Genomic DNA, 13,795 nt, shown 5'->3' with positions numbered 1-13,795 from the left:
GATTGCATAATTCTAAAAAGGTATCGGTATCGGCAAGAACAAAAATACATGTACTTGTACTCGGTTGGGAAAAAATAGTATTGATGCATCCCTAATTAAAACTCTTTCCACACTGTGACCACTGGGATGGTTTCTCTCCAGTGTGAATGCGCTGGTGTCTTTTCAGACCACTCTGTGTATTAAAACTCTTTCCACACTGTGAGCACTGATACGGTTTCTCTCCAGTGTGAATGCGCTGGTGTAATTTGAGATTACTCTGTATGTTAAAACTCTTTCCACACTGTGAGCACCAATACAGTTTCACTCCAGTAAGAATGCGCTGGTGTATTTTGAGATTACTTTGTGTAATAAAACTCTTCTCACACTGTGAGCACTGATACGGTTTCTCTCCAGTGTGAATGCGCTGGTGTATTTTAAGATTACCCTGTTGATTAAAACCCTTACACACTGTGAGCACGGATACGGTTTCTCTCCAGTGTGAACGCGCTGGTGTGTTTTGAGATTACTTTGTGTAATAAAACTCTTCCCACACTGTGAGCACTAATACGGTTTCTCTCCAGTGTGAACGCGCTGGTGTATTTTGAGTTTACTCTGTTCATTAAAACTCTTTCCACACTGTGAGCACTGATACGGTTTCTCTCCAGTGTGAATGCGCTGGTGTGTTTTGAGATTACTTTGTGTAATAAAACTCTTTCCACACTGTGAGCACTGATACGGTTTCTCTCCAGTGTGAACGCGCTGGTGTACTTTAAGCTCTCTCTGTAATAAAACTCTTTCCACACTGTGAGCACTGATACGGTTTCTATCCAGTGTGAACGCGCTGGTGTTTATTGAGATTACTTTGTGTAATAAAACTCTTCCCACACTGTGAGCACTGATACGGTTTCTCTCCAGTGTGAACGTGCTGGTGTACTTTAAGCTCACTCTTTGTAATAAAACTCTTTCCACACTGTGAGCACTGATACGGTTTCTCTGCAGTGTGAACACGCTGGTGTCTTTTCAGAGTACTCTGTCTATTAAAACTCTTTCCACACTGTGAGCACTGATACGGTTTCTCTCCAGTGTGAATGTGCTGGTGTATTTTGAGATTACCCTGTTGATTAAAACTCTTCCCACACTGTGAGCACTGATACGGTTTCTCTCCAGTGTGAATGCGCTGGTGTATTTTGAGAATACCCTGTTGATTAAAACTCTTCCCACACTGTGAACACTGATACGGTTTCTCTCCAGTGTGAATGCGCTGGTGTATTTTGAGCTTACTCTGTTCATTAAAACTCTTTCCACACTGATACTCTTTCCACACTCTTTCCGCACTGATACGGTTTCTATCCAGTGTGAACGCGCTGGTGTTTATTGAGATTACTTTGTGTAATAAAACTCTTCCCACACTGTGAGCACTGATACGGTTTCTCTCCAGTGTGAACGTGCTGGTGTACTTTAAGCTCACTCTTTGTAATAAAACTCTTTCCACACTGTGAGCACTGATACGGTTTCTCTGCAGTGTGAACACGCTGGTGTCTTTTCAGAGTACTCTGTCTATTAAAACTCTTTCCACACTGTGAGCACTGATACGGTTTCTCTCCAGTGTGAATGTGCTGGTGTATTTTGAGATTACCCTGTTGATTAAAACTCTTCCCACACTGTGAGCACTGATACGGTTTCTCTCCAGTGTGAATGCGCTGGTGTATTTTGAGAATACCCTGTTGATTAAAACTCTTCCCACACTGTGAACACTGATACGGTTTCTCTCCAGTGTGAATGCGCTGGTGTATTTTGAGCTTACTCTGTTCATTAAAACTCTTTCCACACTGATACTCTTTCCACACTCTTTCCGCACTGATACGGTTTCTATCCAGTGTGAACGCGCTGGTGTTTATTGAGATTACTTTGTGTAATAAAACTCTTCCCACACTGTGAGCACTGATACGGTTTCTCTCCAGTGTGAACGTGCTGGTGTACTTTAAGCTCACTCTTTGTAATAAAACTCTTTCCACACTGTGAGCACTGATACGGTTTCTCTGCAGTGTGAACACGCTGGTGTCTTTTCAGAGTACTCTGTCTATTAAAACTCTTTCCACACTGTGAGCACTGATACGGTTTCTCTCCAGTGTGAATGTGCTGGTGTATTTTGAGATTACCCTGTTGATTAAAACTCTTCCCACACTGTGAGCACTGATACGGTTTCTCTCCAGTGTGAATGCGCTGGTGTATTTTGAGAATACCCTGTTGATTAAAACTCTTCCCACACTGTGAACACTGATACGGTTTCTCTCCAGTGTGAATGCGCTGGTGTATTTTGAGCTTACTCTGTTCATTAAAACTCTTTCCACACTGATACTCTTTCCACACTCTTTCCGCACTGATACGGTTTCTATCCAGTGTGAACGCGCTGGTGTTTATTGAGATTACTTTGTGTAATAAAACTCTTCCCACACTGTGAGCACTGATACGGTTTCTCTCCAGTGTGAACGTGCTGGTGTACTTTAAGCTCACTCTTTGTAATAAAACTCTTTCCACACTGTGAGCACTGATACGGTTTCTCTGCAGTGTGAACACGCTGGTGTCTTTTCAGAGTACTCTGTCTATTAAAACTCTTTCCACACTGTGAGCACTGATACGGTTTCTCTCCAGTGTGAATGTGCTGGTGTATTTTGAGATTACCCTGTTGATTAAAACTCTTCCCACACTGTGAGCACTGATACGGTTTCTCTCCAGTGTGAATGCGCTGGTGTATTTTAAGCTCACTCTTTCTATTAAAACTCTTTCCACACTGTGAACACTGATACGATTTCTCTCCAGTGTGAATGCGCTGGTGTATTTTAAGCTCACTCTTTGTATTAAAACTCTTGCCACACTGTGAACACTGATACGGTTTCTCTCCAGTGTGAATGCGCTGGTGTATTTTAAGATTACCCTGTGTAATAAAACTCTTCCCACACTGTGAGCACTGATATGGTTTCTCTCCAGTGTGAATGCGCTGGTGTATTTTGAGCTTACTCTGTTCATTAAAACTCTTTCCACACTGTGAGCACTGATACGGTTTCTCTCCTGTGTAAATGCGCTGGTGTATTTTGAGCTTACTCTGTTCATTAAAACTCTTTCCACACTGTGAGCACTGATACGGTTTCTCTCCAGTGTGAATGCGCTGGTGTATTTTGAGCTTACTCTGTTCATTAAAACTCTTTCCACACTGTGAGCACTGATACGGTTTCTCTCCTGTGTAAATGCGCTGGTGTATTTTGAGATGACTCAGGCACCTGAAGCTCTTCCCACACTGTGAGCAGACGTTTCCTTCTTCCTGTGTGGGACTGAGAGATGTGTTAATGCTGACAGTACCAGAGGACGTTTGCTGATTACTGGAGCTTCTGGTGGGCGTCAGATCCTCATGTTCAGTCTTAATCTTCACCAGAGTCTCATATTTATCATGGTTGCAGCTCTTGATGTGATTGTGGAGCTGATTTTGGGTTGTAAAGGAACGTGGACACGAGGAGCAGCAGAAATCCTTGTTCAGTTCTGAAGCAGAAAAAATTCAAATACATTTATAACATTATAATTAATCAAATACATTTATAACATTATAAATAATCTAATACATTTATAACATTATAAATAATCATATACATTTATAACATTATAAATAATCAAATACATGTATAACATTATAAATAATCAAATACATTTATAACATTATAAATAATCAAATACATTTATAACATTATAAATAATCATATACATTTATAAAATTATAAATAATAAAAAAAACTTATAACATTATAAATAATCAAATACATTTATAACACTATAAATAATCAAATACATTTATAACATTATAAATAATCAAATACATTTATAACATTATAAATAATAAAAAAAACTTATAACATTATAAATAATCAAATACATTTATAACACTATAAATAATCAAATACATTTATAACATTATAATTAATCAAATACATTTATAACATTATAAATAATCTAATACATTTATAACATTATAATTAATCAAATACATTTATAACATTATAAATAATCTAATACATTTATAACATTATAAATAATCAAATACATGTATAACATTATAAATAATCAAATACATTTATAACATTATAAATAATCAAATACATTTATAACATTATAAATAATCATATACATTTATAAAATTATAAATAATAAAAAAAACTTATAACATTATAAATAATCAAATACATTTATAACACTATAAATAATCAAATACATTTATAACATTATAAATAATCAAATACATTTATAACATTATAAATAAAAAAAAAAACTTATAACATTATAAATAATCAAATACATTTATAACACTATAAATAATCAAATACATTTATAACATTAAAAATAATCAAATACATTTATACCATTATAAAAAAAACATTTATAACATTATAAATAATAAAAAAAAACATTTATAAAATTATAAATAATGAAAAAAAACATTTATAAAATTATAAATAATAAAATACATTTATTAAATTATAAATAATAAAATACATTTATAACATTACAAATAATCAAATACATTTATAACATTACAAATAATAAAATACATTTAAAACATTATAAATAATAATAAAAACATTTATAACATTATAAATAATAAAAAAAAACATTTATAAAATTATAAATAATAAAAAAAAACATTTATAAAATTATAAATAATAAAATACATTTATTAAATTATAAATAATAAAATACATTTATAACATTACAAATTATCAAATACATTTATAACATTACAAATAATAAAATACATTTATAACATTATAAATAACCAAATACATTTATAACATTATAAATAACCAAATACATTTATAACATTATAAATAATAAAATACATTTATAACATTACAAATAATCAAATACATTTATACCATTACAAAAAAAAAAATACATTTATAACATTATAAATAACCAAATACATTTATAACATTATAAATAACCAAATAAATTTAAAACATTATAAATAATAAATACATTTATAACATTATAAATAATCAAATACATTTATAACATTATACATAATCAAATACATTTATAACATTATAAATAATAAATACATTTATAACATTATAAATAATCAAAAACATTTATAACATTATACATAATCAAATACATTTATAACATTATAAATAATCAAATACATTTATAACATTATAAATAACAAATACATTTATAACATTATAAATAATCAAATACATTTATAACATTATAAATAATCTAATACATTTATAACATTATAAATAATCAAATACATTTATAACATTATAAATAATCATATACATTTATAACATTATAAATAATCAAATACATTTATAACATTATAAATAATCAAATACATTTATAACATTATAAATAATCAAATACATTTATACCATTATAAAAAAAACATTTATAACATCATAAATAATAAAAAAAACATTTATAACATTATAAATAATAAAAAAAAAACATTTATAAAATTATAAATAATAAAATACATTTATTAAATTATAAATAATAAAATACATTTATAACATTACAAATAATCAAATACATTTATAACATTAAAAATAATCAAATACATTTATAACATTATAAATAACCAAATACATTTATAACATTATAAATAATCAAATACATTTATAACATTACAAATAATAAAATACATTTATAACATTACAAAAAATAAAATACATTTATAACATTATAAATAACCAAATACATTTATAACATTATACATAATCAAATACATTTATAACATTATAAATAATAAATACATTTATAACATTATACATAATCAAATACATTTATAACATTATAAATAATCAAATACATTTATAACATTATACATAATCAAATACATTTAACATTATAAATAACCAAATACATTTATAACATTATAAATAATCAAATACATTTATAACATTATACATAATCAAATACATTTATAACATTATAAATAATAAATAAATTTATAACATTATAAATAATCAAATACATTTAAAACATTATAAATAACCAAATAAATTTATAACATTATAAATAATAAAATACATTTATAACATTATACATAATCAAATACATTTATAACATTATAAATAATAAATACATTTATAACATTATACATAATCAAATACATTTATAACATTATAAAAAATCAAATACATTTATAACATTATACATAATCAAATACATTTAACATTATAAATAACCAAATACATTTATAACATTATAAATAATCAAAAACATTCATAACATTATAAATAACAAAATACATTTATAACATTATAAATAACCAAATACATTTATAACATTATAAATAATAAAAAATACATTTATAACATTATAAATAATAAATACATTTATAACATTATAAATAATCAAAAACATTTATAACATTATAAATAACAAATACATTTATAACATTATAAATAATCAAATACATTTATAACATTATAAATAATCAAATACATTTATAACATTATAAATAACAAATACATTTATAACATTATAAATAATCAAATACATTTATAACATTATAAATAATCTAATACATTTATAACATTATAAATAATCATATACATTTATAACATTATAAATAATCAAATACATTTATAACATTATAAATAATCAAATACATTTATAACATTATAAATAATCAAATACATTTATACCATTATAAAAAAAACATTTATAACATCATAAATAATAAAAAAAACATTTATAACATTATAAATAATAAAAAAAGCATTTATAACATTATAAATAATAAAATACACTTATAACATTATAAATAATAAAAAAACAATCATAACATTATAAATAATAAAATACATTTATAACATTATAAATTATAAAAAAAGCATTTATAACATTATAAATAATAAAATACATTTATAACATTATAAATAATAAAACATTTTTTTATAACATTATAAATAATAAAATACATTTATAACATTATAAATAACCAAATACATTTATAACATTATAAATAATAAAATACATTTATAACATTATAAATAACCAAATACATTTATAACATTTTAAATAACCAAATACATTTATAACATTATAAATAATCAAATACATTTATAACATTATAAATAATCAAATACATTTATAACATTATAAATAATCAAAAACATTTATAACATTTTAAATAACCAAATACATTTATAACATTATAAATAATCAAATACATTTATAACATTATAAATAATCAAATACATTTATAACATTATAAATAATCAAAAACATTTATAACATTTTAAATAACCAAATACATTTATAACATTATAAATAATCAAATACATTTATAACATTATAAATAATCAAATACATTTATAACATTATAAATAATCAAATACATTTATAACATTATAAATAACCAAATACATTTATAACATTTTAAATAACCAAATACATTTATAACATTATAAATAACCAAATACATTTATAACATTTTAAATAACCAAATACATTTATAACATTATAAATAATCAAATACATTTATAACATTATAAATAATCAAATACATTTATAACATTATAAATAATCATATACATTTATAACATTATAAATAATAAAAAAAACATGTATAACATTATAAAAATAAAAAATAAAACATTTATAACATTATAAATAATTAAAAAAAACATTTATAACATTATAAATAATAAAATACATTTATAACATTATAAATAATTAAAAAAAACATTTATAACATTATAAATAATAAAATACATTTATAACATTATATATAATAAATACTGTTAGTAATTGTTAAACTGAGATCTGATGCTAAAGTCCTGTAACGTGATTCATCCTGCATTCATCATTTCCTGCTCACACTGATCTGCATGAGCACAATACAAGCTTTCACTGTATGATGCTTCATCCCAGGTTCCTCTGATTCTATTCAATCCAAATCTTATTTTACTCAAGATAAAAAATATCTTACTGAGTTCATCTTTATCTTCAGGTTCTTCCTTCTTCACAGGCTTCATCTGGAAACCTCCACACTGTTGGTCCTCTGGGGTGAGGTGTTCCTCAGAGGTGACGTGTTCCACAGGGATTAAAGATCCTTCACCTGAAATGTCTTTGTTTTGTGAAAGAAGAAAAATAAGTTTGTTATTGTTGGTAGTAACGACCGACTTCTTTATTAAGCACTTAAGTTAGAACTAACAGACACGTACTTCTATACTATCTGTCAAAAACACGACCTATAAACCTTTGTTCAAACAGGGTTTCAGCTGATTTAATAATAATAACAATACAACCGCAATTCAGAAAAAGTTGGGACAGTATGGAAAAAGCTAATAATAATATAAACACAGACTTTGACTTTTATTTGATGTCAGACAGGATGGAGCAGAGATGTTTCATCTTTTATCTGTTCAAATTCATTTCATTTATTAATAAACATCCATTCCTGCGTTTCAGGCCTGCAACACTTTCTAAAAAAAGGAGGAGAGTTAAGATCTGGATGGAAGGTGCAGACTCATCTCTCCAGGACCATCAGCACAAACAATCACGTATATATTGAATATATCAGCTTATATACTCGACTTTATTTCTTCTCATTCATTACCCAATCATTCAGCCACTTGTATTCACCCGGCATTACTCTGTAATTATATACTAGTGTAAACACGGTACAGTCAGCATGATCTGTTTAATCTTCTTTATCTTCTGTCTCCTCATTTCACTCACCTGCTCACTTATGCACTAAATATACTAAAATATTACAAGAAATTCAGACACGACCAAATTAGGAGAAATGATTTTGCTCAAGTCTTACTGAGTTCATCTTTATCTTCAGGTTCTTCTTTCTTCACAGGCTTCATCTGGAAACCTCCACACTGTTGATCCTCTGAGAAGAGCAGTTCCACAGAAGCCACAAGTTCTGCAGGGATTAAAGTGACTTCACCTGAAATTCATCAATATGAGAAGAAGAATCTCAACAACTGGAGGAAACTGAAGGTTGTGGGTTTGGTTCCTAATAGGGATGTCCCGATCCGATCTCACAGATCGGGATCGGGGCCGATCAAGGCATTTTTAACTGATTGGAAATCGGCTTTAGTAATGTCGATCATAACCCGATCTTTTGTCCATGCATGTCCGCTGTGTGGAAATACTTTAAATTGGAAAGTGAAACAAGTCCAACAGCGGTGTAATGTCTGTAATGCGAGCGTTTCACGAGGCGGTGGGAGCAGAGCTGCGTTCATTACTGTAGAATTTTACTGTTTATATGGTGTGTGAGTCGAGGATTACTCCGGTTTACAAAACAATAACTTTTAATCCGAGTATGAAAACTTCAGGACCAGAACATACAGCTTTTACCAGTTTACGTGTTACAAGACTGAACAACATCTCAGTATCAAGCTCTCTGATTGGCTTAGTTATGTAACCGAGCGTCGTAGTGATGCACTCGCTTAATAAAGAAATTAAATACACGGTATATTCACTAATTGTCGGGAGCAAAACACTTTGTTAACTTATTCTGTTCCGAATAGCGGACAGCCAGAGCCGAGCACGCTATCCCATGCACTATGGAAGCCCCAAAGGGTCAAAACACACTCACTTTGCGTAGAAACGTCCATCAATCCATTGTCACAATACAAGCACTTTAGGAACTGGCTTTCCTTCATAACAAAAGAGTGACTTTCCGTTTTATTTTGGTATTCAGGTTTTACTGTAATGCTGTTAAGTAACTTATTTGTTTTTTTATATTCAAGTTAAGCTGCTACACCACTTGTGAGTGGAGATTTTTGTTCATTTTTAGTGTATCACTGCATTAAACAGAATTATGTTCTTTGAATATAAAGTTCAAAGTGAAACTGTAATTATCTCACTTCATTTTTACTACAATGCTGCACTAGGTTTGTTTACTTTTATTTTGTAAAAGAACATTAAGCAATAGTTTGGATGCAGGCAATTTTTTCCCTACAGCACTGCAGAGCTATTCAGTTGTTAAACATGTACATTGGATTAATTGGAATAACTGTAATGTACTTGAAGTGTGCACCGTGTAAACAGTGTTATCTAGTTCTTATCTAGACAATATCTAGAAAATACAAGTATCGGTTTGATAATCGGTATCGGATCGGGATCAAAATTAAAGATCGGGATCAAGAACAAAAAAACGTGATCGGGACATTCCTAGTTCCTAATCATAAATAAATCCTAGTTACATTAAAACTTAAATCGAGACTGGAGTGTAGCAGCTGTACTGTACTACTGTACTGTACTACACTAAACTGTACCATACTGTACTGTATAATACTGTACTGTACCACACTGTCTGGTGAAAAAGTGGCATCATGCTCTATATTTACTTACAGAAAAAATCATCATCATCATCATCATCATCATCATCATCATCATCCTCCTTTTGTATTATTTTATTCTGGAATTCTTCATGTTGTAGATCCACAGGGGTGACGTCTCCCTCTTCTGCTGACTGCATTATTAAAGATCTAATAGACAGACAGACAGACTATTCAACTATAAACAAATTTCAACTGTAAACAAAGTTCAACTGTAAACAAAGTTCAACTATAAACAAAGTTCAACTATAAACAAAGTTTAAAAATATCACGTGTTTATATAGAACTGTGAGATTTAATCATGAAGAAACTCAATCAGTTCCGCTCAATTGATTCATTTTGCTGGATCGGTTCAATGAATCGGTTCATCAGTACTGAATCATATGTGATGCTAACAGTTAGCGGAGCAGCTAAAAGTTTGTGTGTTTAAATAAAACTGAAGTTAAATCTCCTCAAATCCTCACAGTGATGTTTTATTATGAACTCTAGTTTTATTATTAATTAGAATGTGGTTATAATTAAATATAAGGGTTATAATTAAATACATATTTTACTTACAGATGAGGCTCTACAGTACAAACACAGCAGCTTCTTGTTCTTCTTATGATGTTTAATGGCGGTTGGCAGAACAACTTAAGACGCACCAGCGTCACCAACTGGACTGGAGTTGAACAGCAGCTTAGCAGTAAAACATCTCCATTAGCACATCTGTATTAGTGGTGTGCGATACTGAAAAATTTCATATCGATCCGATACCAAGTAAATACAGGGCCAGTATCGCCGATATCGATCCGATACTGATACTTTGTACTTACTTTCATGTAGGGTAGAGCAGTGTATCATGATTTATGAGGTGAATGTATCATCAATTTGCTTTGACTAATAAATGATTTTGTGTTTATTAGTTCATCATGTGCAGTAAAAACCCACTACAGTTTATAGGTGAATAAAAAGTAATTTTATTAATGTAATAAACTTTAATGAAGTCTGGGGTTTTTGTTAAGAAACAATTATATAATAAGAAACATAATTCCCCCTCTCATAGTACACTCTGACTTTTTGTAAAATAAAGTACAGAAAAAGTTCCGGGAGTCTCCAGCATATACATAGCGGCTTCCTCATTCCCGCAAGTCAGATAAAATCTCCTGGAATCTACAACGAGCGGCCAAGAACGACACACACGCACACACACACATGAAGGAGACACAGACTTTTTTTACTACGACTGCGTATTAAATCTGTTATCTGATATACAATCTAGCGCACTGTGTAGGGAACATAAATCAATTGTCTAATATACTGTCTAGTGCACTAAGTAGGGAACATAAATCTATGATCAAAAATACAATCTAGTGCACTCTGTAGGGAACATAATTAATTATGTAATACAGTATCTAGTGAACTGTGTAGGGAAAATAAACCAATTGTCTAATTCACTATCTAGTGCACTACGTAGTGCACTATGTAAGGAACATAAATCCGTTATCTGATATACAATTTAGTGCACTATGTAGGGAACATAAATTCATATCTAAAATACTATCTACGTAGTGCACTATGTAGGGAAGCGACTCCTTCAGCTTCCAATTTCTTGGATTGCTGAGTACTATCAACTTAGTGAATCGACTCTTTCGAGTCTATTCCTGTCCTTCGACTTAAAGAATCGGATTAAAGAATCGACTCAAAGAATCATTTGATTCATTTGAACGCGCAGACTCACTCGCTCTCCCGCTGTGAGCTTCTCAAACTAGAGGTGGGTGATACCGGGAATTTTGGTATCGATCCGATACCAAGTAAATGCAGGGCCAGTATCGCCGATATCGATACCGATACTTTTTAATATTTAAGCTTCATAGATCCAAAGGATCCAAAAGACCTAGGATAGAATTTCGCCAAACATTGTACGTGACAACAAAATACTTTATTATCACAATCAACATTTTTGTTTAGAAACAATGGAACAGTAACAAAACAAGGTTTGCCTTAACATTAGGACAATAAATCTTTTTTGAGGTAGAAAAGGAGAAACCACAATACAAAATAAAAATAAAAATTCTCCCCTCACTAGACATCTTTTCTAGTTCTTTCTTTCTTTGTTTCTTTTTTCAAATAGAATTGTTCTTAGGAAAAACAATAAAAAAGAAGGAATTTTCTTCCTTTCAGTGCAATTCTGTTTTTTCTTAAATAAACAGTGTAAAAAAATATCACTCAACACAACTTAAAACAAAATGTCCTGAGGTAGAGGGCTGACAAACCACAATACAACAAAATTAACACACCACAACAAATACTGTAAACAGTTTCAAACTTGTTCTGTTTTTCAAGTCGAACAATACAATAAAATAATACAAAGAATAAGGAATTTCTTCCCTTCAGTGCACTTCTGGCTTTAAACAAAATAAAAACAATAAGTGAAAAATAAATAAAGAAGGTATAAATAAAGAAAGAATACAGCTACACTGTGGGCCCTCCCCCCGTTGAGAACAAAGGATTAGAGATTTTTATTTAAGAACAGTATCATGTCTCTCTCCGTACTGTGACGTGTCGACTCGAGGAGAGCGCTGAGTGGGCGGGTCAGGCTGAGCCTACCTGCATGTCTGTTTGGCTGGCGCCGCTGAGCCACGTGACGGTGCAACAACAAAAGACGACACAGCGCAGCGCTACTCTTACAGACAGAGAGTAGACTTTGATGAATCCGCGAGCGCAGCAGTCAGCTTGAGTATCGATCTTTTTACACGAGTATTGCTCAATATCAATACCAGCGTTGGTATCGATATTATCGATATTTGGATCGATCCGCCCACCTCTATCTCAAACTGAACTCCGTCTTTCTGCACATGAGGAAGAAATCTATGTAGAGATCTCAAATAACATGAACCTGAAGGTATGAACTTACATTGTAGAAAAGAAAACAAGCCAGTAGCAGCAGTGTGCACATTAAACCATTTACAGAAGGGTCATTAAGTTTGGCTAATTGAAATAATGGCATGTTTCTGACTAGAATGAGAGGGGCAGTAAAAAGATCTCACACTTGTCAGAGACAATGTTTGAAGCCCAGGTTAATAGGACCTGTTAGTTAGAGAAGGATCACTTGTTTGTTAGTTTAAGTCCAAAAGCAGGTGTGGCCCGTACGGGGATCGAACCCGCGACCTTGGCGTTATTAGCACCACGCTCTAACCAACTGAGCTAACCGGCCTGTTCATCTGTACTTTCTTTAGATCTTTGTACATAATTCTACACTAACCCCATTCAAGCAGCTGAAACGCACTTTAATAATACTAAGAGGTTTTGTAGGTTCTTCTATGTGTGAACTATCTAAACTATATTTCTTAAAGTTCTTGACTGAGCTTAATGCCACCAACCAGTGACTGGAGCAGATACGACTCAGGTCCTGCACACAGTAAGTAGTGCTGATACACAGTACCAGCCTGCACACCAGAAGGGCTCCAAACATCAAG

At 30.4% G+C, this 13,795-nt stretch overlaps 1 non-coding gene across 1 annotated transcript; it reads right to left on the bottom strand.

The window, feature by feature from the left end:
• Positions 1-13,459: 13,459 nt before the first annotated feature.
• On the bottom strand, positions 13,460-13,533 carry trnai-aau (transfer RNA isoleucine (anticodon AAU)). The gene has a single exon. It is a non-coding gene; the product is annotated as a tRNA-Ile (tRNA).
• Positions 13,534-13,795: the final 262 nt, after the last annotated feature.

This window comes from Trichomycterus rosablanca, unplaced genomic scaffold (assembly GCF_030014385.1).
Source record: "Trichomycterus rosablanca isolate fTriRos1 unplaced genomic scaffold, fTriRos1.hap1 scaffold_334, whole genome shotgun sequence".
NCBI lineage: Eukaryota > Metazoa > Chordata > Actinopteri > Siluriformes > Trichomycteridae > Trichomycterus > Trichomycterus rosablanca.
This window is presented reverse-complemented; position numbering and strand designations above follow the sequence as displayed.